Source organism: Camelus dromedarius, chromosome 5 (genome assembly GCF_036321535.1).
Source record: "Camelus dromedarius isolate mCamDro1 chromosome 5, mCamDro1.pat, whole genome shotgun sequence".
Lineage (NCBI taxonomy): Eukaryota > Metazoa > Chordata > Mammalia > Artiodactyla > Camelidae > Camelus > Camelus dromedarius.
In genome coordinates, this window is record NC_087440.1 from 29,920,760 (window position 1) to 29,933,822 (window position 13,063).

At 45.7% G+C, this 13,063-nt stretch overlaps 4 non-coding genes across 4 annotated transcripts; 1 reads left to right on the top strand and 3 right to left on the bottom strand.

Moving 5' to 3' along the window:
* Positions 1–8,021: 8,021 nt before the first annotated feature.
* TRNAP-AGG (transfer RNA proline (anticodon AGG)) lies at positions 8,022–8,093 on the bottom strand. The gene has a single exon. It is a non-coding gene; the product is annotated as a tRNA-Pro (tRNA).
* Positions 8,094–9,019: 926 nt separating this feature from the next.
* TRNAL-AAG (transfer RNA leucine (anticodon AAG)) lies at positions 9,020–9,101 on the top strand. Its single transcript has one exon. It is a non-coding gene; the product is annotated as a tRNA-Leu (tRNA).
* Positions 9,102–12,466: 3,365 nt separating this feature from the next.
* Positions 12,467–12,538, bottom strand: TRNAP-AGG (transfer RNA proline (anticodon AGG)). The gene has a single exon. It is a non-coding gene; the product is annotated as a tRNA-Pro (tRNA).
* A 321-nt stretch (positions 12,539–12,859) lies between these two features.
* Positions 12,860–12,932, bottom strand: TRNAT-UGU (transfer RNA threonine (anticodon UGU)). The gene has a single exon. It is a non-coding gene; the product is annotated as a tRNA-Thr (tRNA).
* Positions 12,933–13,063: the final 131 nt, after the last annotated feature.

The window sequence follows — 13,063 nt, forward strand, 5'->3', positions numbered from 1 at the left end:
AAATGGCTGCTAATGACAGCAAACTCAAAGACATGGTAGTCTAAACAAGATGGAAGTTTATTTCTCACGTAAAAGAAAGCCTGGGGGAGTTAGCCTAGGATTGGTGAGGTGCTCCAAGGAGCTGGCTTCTTCTCTCCTAGTGGGTGGCTTCCATGTCATGGTCCAGAAGGCTGCTCCAGACACAGCCATCAGGTCTGTATTCCAGCCAGCATCGAGAAGAAAGGTACAAAAAGGGCGTGGTGATGCCTTCTAAGGATGCATCCCAAAGCTTCACAAGCTATTTCCACTTACATCTCATTGGCAGTAACTTGGTCAGGGAGTCACATCCAATTGCAAGGGGCACTGGGGAATGTAGGGCTTATTCTGGGTGGGCACGTGCCCAGCTAAAATCCTGGCTTCCTCTTGCTAAGGAAGAAGGGGACAAGAAACATTGAGGACAACTCGCAGCATTTTTCCTCCTTGTCTTCAGGTAAACATTGCTCCGGGAGATGATGATGAGTGTGCTTCAGAAAAAAAAGCTTCCTGATCTAAAGCTTGAGAAACATTGTTAATTACATCCCTTTCCTTGCAGTCACAAGATTCACTTTGAGCCCAGCATTCGAGAAGCTTGACTAATTTCATTTAATTCAGGATTTTACAAATTGATTCAAGCCTGGAGCTTCATTTGAGGGGCACCACTATTAACATCCTAAGGAATAGGGTTCTAGAAAAGAACATTTCACTAACTGATCTTCCCAGACGGGGGGACATGGCAACAGATGGCAAACTAGGAGCCAGGCGTCTGAGTGGGAACCAAGGGAATGTAACTTGCATAGACCCAGCGTTTTGGACGTGGGGGATTGCCCTCCCTCTGTTTAACAATAATCCAAGCCCCATCCTTCTTTGCTGCTGGGACTCCAGTTCTTTTCCCCAAATGTTTTAGAAGCTCTCCGAGGAGTGCTTGTCTCTTGTCTGAAACAGACGCTGCAGACACCCTCTCTGTCCACCCCTGGCTTCTCGTAAGTGCTTCTGCGTGGTGTCTGCTTCCTCTGTCTCCCAAAGCCTGGATCCAGGCCCCGTCCTGTATTCTCTAGTGCACATCTAATACAAGGATATGGGGTTTAACAGGCTTTCTGAAAAAAAAAAAAAAATCTAATTACAGAAGAGAAAAAACCTTAACTCTGATTCCCACATCTACTAGTCTTACCGTCCACCAGCAGACCCTTCACAAGGAGCTCCTTTCAAATTGGCCATTTCCTTGGCCCTTCTGACATGGGCGTGCTTCTTCTCGTATTGTCCCCTATTTTATATTTCCTCTGCCTCAAGCCCTGGGCCCCCTGCCCATCTATAGTGGTGACCACAGAGTTTCTATGGAGGACGGCCTGCCTGGGAGTCGGTGATCACACCGCAAGAGGAGGCGAGGGGCACTCATCTTTCTTCTCTCCCAGACGCCCTGTGCCTCTGGAGAGCCAGAACAATGTGCCTGTTTGCTCTAGCACACTGCCTGCTGCTCACAAGAGATCAAAAAGTGTTTCTGGAGTGGATGAAAGGGTAAAAGATTTCAGATCTTTCCATTCTTCTGCCACTAACTAGCTGTGTGATCTTGGGAAAGCCATATCCCAGCTTATTCATTTCTAAAATGGAGGTGGTGGAAAAGAATAAAGGAAGAATTTGACTACCTTAAACGTTAATTTCTGCTGTCACAAACGAAGGCGCTGAGCTCATTTGAAATGACCCCAATGGCTATTCTCTGAACAGGACAACTCTCTGGCTACCTCTTCTATTCCTGCCGCCCCCAACCCCAGGGAAGTAGCTCCATGGTCTCTGCCTCCCAGCCTAAAGTCAGGGTGAGCAATGGGTGAAAGGGGAGCTGGCCCCTGGGCGTCGGCCCAGAAGTGGGGAGGTGGAGCTGTGACTCAGGATTCATTGGCTACCTTTGGCAACCGCAGAGCTGTTTCCTAGACAAGCTATTAACAGTATTAACAGCAAGATTCAGGCAATACTGTCACAAGCCTCTGGGCACTCTTCCAACTGCCCTCCCACTACCTCAGTTGTCTCTCTGTCCAGGTGAGGTGGACAGAATGGAGCCTGCATCTGTCCAAGAACAAGCTGCTCCTGCTCTGGGCAGGGCATGCTCTGAATCAGAGGCTCTCAACCTCAGCTTTGCAGGTACAGTCCCAGGCTATGCACAGGCTATGCACCTGAGAGGCGGAGGGCCTGTACTCCCTTGGGGGCAAACCAAGCATTTTTTTTTTTTTTTTTTTTGGTAACTTGACTTGTATTCTTGAAATGAGTGCCGCAGGTGATAGCCCAGGGGAGGCCAGGTTGAGGGGAGGCTGACCTAAGCATGTCTTATAGCTACTAGTAGGCCCTTCAGTTTCCCATTTCTGAGAATGCTTTGATCATAGCATATCCTTCTCATGTGTGTCCCCAGGCTAAGTCCTCAGCAGTTTCCTTTGAACTCTCACAGAGGAAGGCGCATCAACTCAGCCTTCCCTACAGCGCCTCCAAGCCCATTCACGCCGTCCATACCAGCTCCAGCTCTGCTCTCCTCCTGGTGGTCCATTCCAGCTTCCCTGAAAATCAGATATGATTCCTGGAAAGCAGATGAATGATAGCCCCCTGACCCCAAATAATCACCAAGGCCCTAAAGAACCCAAAAGCAATTCAAAAATAAACAGTCAAAACTGAAACAAAAGAAAAAGCCACCACCACCAAAAAAAAAAAAAAAAAAAACAAAAAAACCCTTCCTTTTCAGAAGGCCCCAGCTGGAGCAGAGCCAGCAGTGGCCTGGGAGTCGTGAAAGCTGGGCTCCTATCTTCTTGTTGGCTCCGCCACTAACTAGATCTGTGTCCCCGAGCTTAATTCCATGGGCCTTGCTGACCTCCTCTGACGTGGCTGGGAGCCGGCAGGGCTGGCGGAAGGCAGGCGATAAAAACAACTAACAAGTTTTGGGTTGATAAAACACATCCAGTCGGAACCTTCCCTGGTGCACGGTTCTATGGTTGCTTTATTAGAAACCTACATTCAATATCTTGTAATAACCTTTAATGGAAAAAAAAAAACCGAGTATATGTATGTATATGCATGACTGGGATATTGTGCTGTTCACCAGAGAGAGACACATTGTAGTTGACTGTACTTCAGTAAAAAAATGTAAAAAGAAACCTGAAACTGGGCTCCCCGTGGCTGTTTGTTAACTCTACTACGCCACAGTCATCTTTAAAACAACAGCAAAAAATCGAATCCTGTGCCTCTGCTATCCTCCCCCAGCCCCAGAACGTGTCAGTGGCTTTTCCTAAGTCTTAAAATAATGACCACAGTCCTCACCTCTGTCTACCAGGCCTTGCATAGACAGCCTCAGATCACTCTCCCTCCCTCTCTATCCCTCTTTCCACTCCCCTTTTCAGTTTCCTGAATTCATTAGGCTTCCTCCCAACTCAAGGTAAGACAGGAAGGAAGGGGGCAGTGCATGGCCATTAAAGGAATGACACAGGAATTAGTGCCAAGATGGCAGTAAAGTCAACTCCCAGTAGACCTTGAGGTCCAAGATGGCAGGAGAGTCGACCTTCAGTGGACCTTGTCCTTCATTACACACACTGTAATGCGTCAGCATGGTGAATGACACACCCACAAGCACCAGGACAGTTCCCAGGCTACCCCTGAAAGGTCAAAAAGAGGGTGGTGGCCCAGTCCCTGGGAATTCTCTGTCCCTTCCTCAAAGTAGTTGGAATAATCTTCTCACTTGTTAGTGTATAAAAACAAGCAACACTGCACCTCGTGGCTGCTCTCTCTTGCCTTCTAAGCCGTCTGCACTGCCTGTGGAATGTGTGTCTACTTTTACTTTAACCCCCCACCCAATCCATACCTCATGGCCTTTCTCTTGCCTTCTGAGATGGCCTGCACTCTGTCAATGGGGTGGATGCCTCTCTGAATGAATCTACGTTTATTCAACTATGGCTCATTGTTGAACTCTTCCTTGTGCGAAGCCAAGGACCCTCACTTGATGGGGTGCATCCCAGGGACTCGTCTGGGACCTGGTCATGGCCATCTTCTCATGCCCCATACCTTTTCCTGTATCAAAGGTTTTTGACATCTAATTCTCTCTACTCACCTTACTCCACTCACCTCTCCCCATTCTGCCTGGTTAAATCTTACGTGTTCCTCCTTTCCTTAGACAGCCTTCCCAGAAGCTCCAGGGTAAGTGAACAGCCTCTGTTTTGCTTTCATCACACGTTGTACTTTACTTCAGGGGCCCTTATCACTGGCATAATAAATTAAACTATATCTTGGATTAAAAAAATTTACCTATCACAACAAAATAATAATAAACTAAAAAAAATGGCTTGATAAACAAAAAAATTACCTGATTGTTTCATGAGGACAGAAACCACATCTGTCTGGTTCCCTGCAGTAATCTCTGTTCTAAGCACCGTGCCTGGAATACTGCAGATGTTCAACAAATGTTTGCCCGATAAATGTTCAGTAAATACTGATTGCATGGAAGGACGCATGAGTGAATGACCTAAAAGAATTATATTTTACTCTTTAGTGATAGTGTCCAAGAACATGCTATTCTTTGCAAAGCTCAATAATCTGTTTTGATCATTTTGGTGGGACCCTGTGGCACCATATGGGCATGAGATCGGGAAGACCAGTGAAAGGAAAGGAAAATGTTGATTCACTTCTACTTACTACTCAAGGCCTTAAATCTATGATTGTCCCTCTGAACCCTCATCTTTAGCTGTTAAAGACCAATTCAAGCATTTTACTAGTGGATGCTAGCTCTGTTTTCTGCTTTCCCTCTACATCCATGGGATGCCATCTACTTTAATAAGTAGTTCAGCTTAATCCCATGAACACCATCTCCCTGGACAATAACACAGCTCTCGCCTCCGAATAATGTACGCAGAAGGATCAGCAAAAAGTAATGAGGTCCCCAGAAATTGATTTTTAATCTGCAATCTCTCCTTAAAGACCCTAAAGGGGAGACCCGTGGTAGTATTCGGTTTGTCCACAAGGGGGCAGGATCTGCCTTGCCCTCAGAGCTCCTGGGAGCAGAGACACGTTGCCTGTTCATATATACTGTTGTTTTTTTTTTTAACTTTAATTTTTATTTTTAATAAAATTTTAATGGTGATACTGAGGATTGAGCCCAGGACCTCGTGCCTGCTAAGCACGCACTCTACCACTGAGCTAATTCACACCCGTCCCCATACATATTGTGCGACCATCAACATGTTCTCATCACCTGTATTCATATACTCCTCCCGGCATCCTCCCCACATGCGAGCAACGTTTGCTTAGGACCGACAGTCACCGTGATTCCTCATCACAAAGCCTGGTCAAGTGAAGTCGATGAAGTCCTGTGGGGCTATACAGCTCCTTTCCTAACCTTAGTTTTCCTCTTCCCCTGCAGTCCCCCTGTTGTGGACTTTTGTTCCTCATTTTCTTAAATCAATTATTTTACAGACTTACAGAATGGTGCTGCTCAATGCAGCCTTACAGTGTGACCCCAGAACACCATCTGGTTCAGAAGTTGCCCAAAGCCAGAAAAGCCTGGAGCAGCCCTGTACTCAGCAGCTCTGCTCTTAGCAAGTTTGCAACAGGAGTCAATGGCACTGATGCACGATTTACAGGTGCCGAGAGCCTATGCTGTGCCTTTCTTTCTGTCCAGTTGGAAGAACTTTGCAAAGCTTCTGTAAAGCATGAGTAGGTCCATACTGTGGCCCCAAAGGAGAGCTGCCACGGAATATATTTCAGGCATGGCTCCTCTCAGCCTTTCCCAGAGGGTGGCACACACAGAGGATTCCCCCCACTGCACAGAAGCCCTCTATTCAAAGCCCCCGATATCTCCAAGCTCCTCATCTTCCCCAGTATCACAGGAGCAGGTATTCCTTCAAAGTTCATATAACTTTCTGATTTAAAACATTTCACATCAATCATTAAACAAATATTTATTGAGGATCTCTTAGGTGCTAGGAACTGTTCCAGCCTCTGAGATTTTGGTAGTAAAAGAAAAACAAAAAATCACCGTGTTCTCATGGAGTTTCCATTCTAGGGGCTGAGGAGGGAGAATTAATAAAAATAACAGTAGCAGCAGCAGCAGCAAAAGTCAGGGGCTGGTGTGTGCAAAGAAGAAAATTATAGAAAGGGGAATAGAAAGCAAAGGGGTTGCTACTTCATACAGAGTAGACAGAGAAGTCCTCTCTGATAACGTCTGAGCAGAGGTCTTAAAAGCAGTGAGAGATTGAGCCATGCAAGTCTGAGGGAGATACGATTCAAAGCAGAAAGTAGAGCGCATGCAAAGGCACTGAGGTGGGATGTCTGAGGAGAGCTGGAGGCTAATACAGTTGGATTGCAGCCAGTAAAGGGGGAGAGTGGTAGGAGGTGAGGTCGAAGAAGTGAGGGGAGTCCAAGAAATGACAACATCAAGCCGAGATATTTAAAGCCATGGCAAGGAGCTTTGATTTTGTGCAAAATGAAATAGACATGAACCAGAGGGTTTTAGGAAGAGCAATGATGAGCTCTGACCTAGGTTTTAATAAGCTCATTCTGCATGGTCTGTTGAGAATAGGCACAAGAGCCAATCAGGGAACCCTACTAAGGGGCTACTGCCATCGTGCAGGGGAGAGGTTGTGGTGCCTTGGAATACAGTGATGGTGGTGGAGGAGGTGGTGGTGAGAAGTGTTTGGAAATGTTCTAAAGGAACAGCCAACATCATTTGTTAAAGGATTGAATGTAGATTATAAGAGAGAGCCCTAAAGGATGGTTCCAAGTTGGTTTGTTATACAGTTCTTCCGAAAAGTACTAGAACTGCAGTACTAGAACTTAAATACTCGGCAGCATAACTAAGGGTGAAAGGAAAATACCTGCGGTATCTAGATCTTGTCCATCAGGTGAGTCAGGGCACCTGACTGAAATAAGAGGATGTGAGCCCTGAATACCCAGCTTGTAGGGAGGGAGATAAGGGTGAAGGGCTTGAACCTAGAGTCTACCCCTCATATAAGGAATGAAAGCCACCCCCTCCACGCACACGCATATCCATCTCAAATAAAGCAGGCTGAACCACTGGGCTGCCTCTTTTCTCTTGGAGTTTCCTGATCTTAGCACAGTCTTTCTGTGGCTTGGGTAAGTAAGGAGGATCACAGAAAGAAACAGTCTGGCATCTCATTGGACTCGAACTAAACTAGGGAAGACAAAGTATCAGCCGGAGGAATGTGATTCTGAGGAGGGTGGAGTGGGATCCAGGATGCCTGGATTGACTGGGATACCTGGTAAGTTCTCCAGCTGTGGCCTATAGAGCAACAGGGTAGCATCTGTATCTCCCAAGCCAACCGTAATGAAGCTTGGGGATCTTTTTAAAAATAACCATGCTGGACCGCATCCTCAAAGACTCGAATTTAATTGGTTTGGCGTTGGATCCCGAGGTGACCAATTAAACAGTTTTACATGAGTCTAATACGCAGACAGGCTTGAGCCTCACTGGTGAGAAGTTCCTTCCCAGATGCTACATCACTGGCAACTCCCGCACCCCGAGGCACACACACAAGGGCCCTGGAATGTTAGGCTTGAATGAGGAAGAGAGTCTAGACTTTCTGTGACCAGGCTGGCCTGCAGAAGCCCCAGCACCCAGAGGGCCCTCATGCTTACAGTGGCGGAATATTGAGGGTTACGTGAAACGGTTAATGTAAAATACGCCTTCCTAAGTCCTGAACCAACAATTCGTGAATAACTTTAAAAAACTACAAAAGAGAAATGATGGTTGGTTTTAGAAATAATAACTTTGTAGAAGAAATACTATGTAAAATATACGTAATAATGTCTATTGACTGGTATTTATCCTCCTAATTTAATGACATGATAAGGAGCTTTTGTCTAAAGATGAAGGTATAGATCTACAATACTGGAGTATAAAATGGCGTTCATACAGTATTATTAGTTACAGAAGGTATTTGCTTAACGTGGTTGGTATTTTAATATCACTCAGTCAAAGGCTTTACGGGAGGCAGGAGAAAGCAGCTAAAGAGGGAAGAAAAACAGGGCTCGTCCGGGATTTGAACCCGGGACCTCTCGCACCCTAAGCGAGAATCATACCCCTAGACCAACGAGCCACATGTATGAAAGGCATCAGTCTCTAAATTGTAGTAAAGAAACTTCTAGCCACGTCCACCATTGTAAAATCTTTTTTTAAAAACATCTTTGGGCACGGGTGACACCCAGTGGAGGAACAGATCACTGCACCCTCTCGTCCAAATTCCGAAATGCTGTGTCCCTAGACTACAGATCTTTTTTAGAAAAAGAAAATTCAGGATCAACGAAAATAATTGTGCACCATGTTTTCGCTTCCGAGTGAGCCACAGGTGCTGCAGGAGTGGTGGCAGGCAATCGCACGAGGGACGGTCACAGGCTGAGAGGTGATCCCTTGGCAGTGGGGAGGGGAGAGGACACACTTTGCCCGCAGGGCTTCTCCGTGGCGGTACCCGCCGCTGTGCCCTCTGCCGGCCGGAGAGCTCAGCCCAGGTCGGGAGGTTTCTTCTGGTCCTGGCACACAACCGACCGGCTCCTGGGCTCGGCCAGGCTGGGACGTCCATGGCGTGCTCTGGAACTCACCTCCGGGAGAGCTTCCGCGTCTCCTCCCAGAAGATCCAGGCGCCTTCTCGCCACACGACCCCAGCCTCAGCATCCTTCACGTAGCGAAAGCTCTCGCCATGTGGCGCCCTCCGTGGAGATCCCCTCGAGGCCCGAGAGGACCTCGCTCTCCCTGGTGACCAGCCTGTGCCGGGCCCAGGCGGGCGCTCCGTACACGTTCGAGCTAACAAAGATTGTACTGTCTCTAGTGATGCCCTGCTCTTGTATAATACGGCTCTTTCCACCAATCTCAAGTACTGTGGTTTCAAAGAAGAAAGAAAGCAAAATCAGGAAGAAAAAGGGGGAAACAGATATGAAGAACTCCTCAAAACGATAAATATATGGGGCGTGGCGGGAAGGGGAAGAGAGAGAATATTGTATAGAATTTGCCTAAAAGGTGGTTATCATGGGTAGCGTGGCCGAGCGGTCTAAGGCGCTGGATTAAGGCTCCAGTCTCTTCGGGGGCGTGGGTTCGAATCCCACCGCTGCCAGCTGTTTTTGAAACTACTCGAATCAGCCAGTCATGACTGCACCGGTTCCGCCACTTTAAGATAGTTTATTTATCTTTGTCTCGCGACCTACCGGTTGTCTGTAAGTGACAGAGGATCTAGGTTTGCGCTGCCTTGCGACTTTTCTTGTTTCTGAGTTTGTCATAATTCAAAGTTTATCTTAACAATAAGCAATAACACTTTCGCAAGATAATAATAATAATGCCTTTTAATCCATGGTTTCCCAAAGGCAAAGCGCTAGGACTTTAATATAAAAGCTTTGCCTTGCCTTTCTTCACTTAGCCAAAGAGCATATTTTGAGCATCTGTATTGTTTTGGAACTGTTCTACTGTTGAAAACTACAGAAAAACATGAATAAAAACCAATTCCTGCCAACAAGGGAGGTTCACAGACCAAACTGGAAAAGTAAGCCGTACTGTTACAGAACAGTCTTAAAACATCGTAAAGCATCGTCAAGCAGAAAACCAATACAGTATAAAGAAAGGCAGTGCAGTGATGTGGGGCGGATGGCGAGGACATGGTGGGCTCTGCCGCTGGTGTTAGAATAACAGTCTCGTTCTCACATTACAAGCCGTGTGGCTTTAGGCAAATTACTTATCTTCTATATGCCTCAATTTCCTCTTGTCTAAAATGACAAAATAATCGTATATACCTCATAGAAATATTATAAAACTTAGCTCATACACTTAAGGTGCTTAGAACAGAATTTGGCAATCAAAAATGTTGTGTTTTTGTTACTTAAACACATATTTTGCCACATTTCAGACCACAGGGGTGTCTTTCTTTTCTCCCAACTGGGATGAAATTCCACTAGAGATGAGATAATACAAGACCAAATTTTCTGTAGAAAGTTACAGTAAAAAAAAAAAAAAAAAAAAGTATGAAATTCCTGTTATTATCAATACAGATATTTATCACTCTGCTGGTCCACAGATAAGCAATTTAGTAGTTTCTTTTTGAGCAGAAACCTGAACTGGGTACTTGGGCCAAAGTGGAGACATGAAAAATGATTCAGGCTTTCTATTTGTAGTGTGAGCCCGCAGCCATGGCTCCTATACTTTGAGGGGATGCCAGTCTGAGTCTCCAAAAAGCCAGAAATAAATGCTGTTGAATTGTGGCTTCTGGAGGCCAGCGGGTGTGACTCATTCATTCTTAATCACATACTATGTACTGCACATAGTGCCAAGTGCTAAGGGTACAGCAGAGAGCAGGGCAAAATTTTTGGCCTTCTGGAGCTTACATCATAATTAAGGGGGGTGAGGAGAGAAGAAGAAAAGAAACAAATGTATATAATAGTGTCAAGTAGTGATAAATGTCGTAAAGAAAAATAAAGTTGTATAACAAATAGTGGCAATTGGGGGCTATTTTGGAAAGAGTGATCAAGGAAGATGTTTCTAAAGAGGTGACGTCTGAGCACAGAAGGACTGAAAGAGGAAGTTATACAAATGTTTAAGGAAATAATATTCAAAAATATTAAAAAGCAAGTGAAAGGTTCATAGCAGGGAACAAGGTCCATGTACCTGAAGTATAGTAAGAAAGCCAGTGTAGCCAGAGAGAATGGGTGAGAAAGTTGAGGAGCGGGTAGGAGCTGACATCAGAGAGAGATAGTCACAGCCAAAACAGGTAAGGGCAAGACTGTGGATTTTATTCTAAGTGTGAGAAGTTATTGGATGTTTTGAACTGAGGAGAACATTCTTTTACTTATATTTTAGTAAGATATCTCTGGCTGCTCCCTAGAGTAGAGAGTAGAGAAAAAGTAGGAAGATGACCTAGAAGGCTATTGTGGGAGCCCAGGCAAAAGCTGAAGGAGAGTTTGAACTAGGGTAATAGTAACGGTTGTGTTGGGAAATGGATGAATGCAGACCTGACCAGGTTTGTTGGTAGATTGGATGTGATCTGTGAGGGAACTGGAGGAATGAAGGATCTATTTCTTGCAACATGGATGGTGGTAGAAGGGCCATTGGAAGAGAAGTGACAGAAAGCCAGGAGTACTATTTGAGACATGCTAAATTTCGTAACTATATCTCATTCACATGGAGCGAGCAAGTGACTATATGTAAAAAGCTAGGTCAAGATTTATGATATAAATTTAGGGATCATCAGTAAATAAACGGTATTTAAAGGCACATGATTGGATGAGTATGTGTAGACATATCCAAAAAGGAGGACATTCAGAAATTGAGAGATCAGGAAAGCAGGAGCCAGCAAAGGAGGCTAACAAGTAGCCTCCTGAAATGAGGAGTATAGTATCCCTATGCCGCTGGACAGTTAAGTGGGATGACGAGTGAGAACTAACCTTTAGATTTGGAAGCATCACAGTCACTGGGGACCTTGACAAGAGCCATCTCAGAGGAGTGGTGGAGACAAAGGCCCGATTATGATTTTGAAGGACTGGAGATACTGTGTTTGTTTGTTGAGGGGAATGATCTTGCACACGGGGAGAAATGGCTGCTGTATGTGATGGGGGCTGTGGAAAGGCATGTTGACTGCAGAAATTAGGGCCTTGAGTAAGGGAGAGCGAAGGGCGTCCATCTGATGAGGACCGGAAGGAGTTGCCCTAAATAGGAGAAGAGAAAGGTGGGCCTTCAAGGAGGCAAGACAGAGAATACGATTGTTGCTGTAGGTAAATTGGCCACTTTGCTGCCAGGAAGGGGATATAGTCCACTTCTAAAGGAGTTATTCTTTTCTGTAATAGTTACTCATTCAAAAAAGAAAGTTGATGAAGTCCACAAAACTTTTCTTTTTTTTTTTTTTTTTAAATTTAGCCTTTAAAATTTGCCTTCGGGGATTTGCATTCCCTCATCGCTCTGTTGCTCTGCTAGAGTTAACAGAATCCGTCCCGTTTCTCACAGGAATATTTTTTTTTAAGGGGCGAAGAGGGAGGTGGAGAAAGAAAGAAAAACAAGACTATATGATAATACATGAAAACTCTTTTAAAGGAGAACATATCAGACACACAGTGGTGATCATGTTAGTATGTTTCAGCCCCCAGAACCTTGAGGAGAGGGGAGCAAGGAAACAGTCCCTTTATTAGTGCTTGAAGTTTCCAAGCAGTTACCCATACACTAATTTATTGTACTAAACAGGATCCCTGGAGGTAGGCAGGAAAAGGGTTACCATTACAATTTCACCGCAGATGCGCTGAGAGGCAGAGAGAATTAGCCGCTCTCAGACCTGCCACGTACGCCTGCCTGCCAGGAGGAGCAGGGAAACACTTCGTCAGACCAAATTCAAAAGATAATTTGGAGCTGTCTTTAACGCTGCTGTTTCACTTCCCTGGGGGGGCCTTCGCCGCTACTTTTCAAAGCAGAGAGAATAAAATGCAGTATTGGAGGCAAGAAAACTGAGGGCTCGTCCGGGATTTGAACCCGGGACCTCTCGCACCCTAAGCGAGAATCATACCCCTAGACCAACGAGCCACGATGCAAAACGGTTTCAACTTCGCCTCAAGGCTCAGTCTCGTCATTAGGCGTTTCCAGAAGAAGCGTGCCTTTGAGTGCCTTCTATTGGCAAGAATGCGAGTTTGTTTACCCTGCTCGCATAAGCCTCCCGCCGCCGAGTCATTTATCACCTATGGCGGTTCCCGACCGGAGAGCGGTAGGGGAAGTATGTCTGCGTTGCCTGAACGTCTTCTCAGGCGCCGCAAGGAATAAGGAAGATCTGCCGCGCACAGCTGCGTTGACATCCTCGTCCGGCCCTGGCCGCCTCTCGGCGTCAGAAGGGAAAAGAAAAGAAATCACAGGCCCCAGCGAGATTTGAACTCGCGACCCCTGGTTTACAAGACCAGTGCTCTAACCCCTGAGCTATGGAGCCCTCGCTTCTGTTGGTTTTCTCTATCTCTTACCTTATAGATGTATTAGTAAACCTACTATTACAAAATGTTAAATAGACCTTTGACTCGAGCAAAAGTCTAAGATATTCTCCTACAAAATTAGAATCTGTGT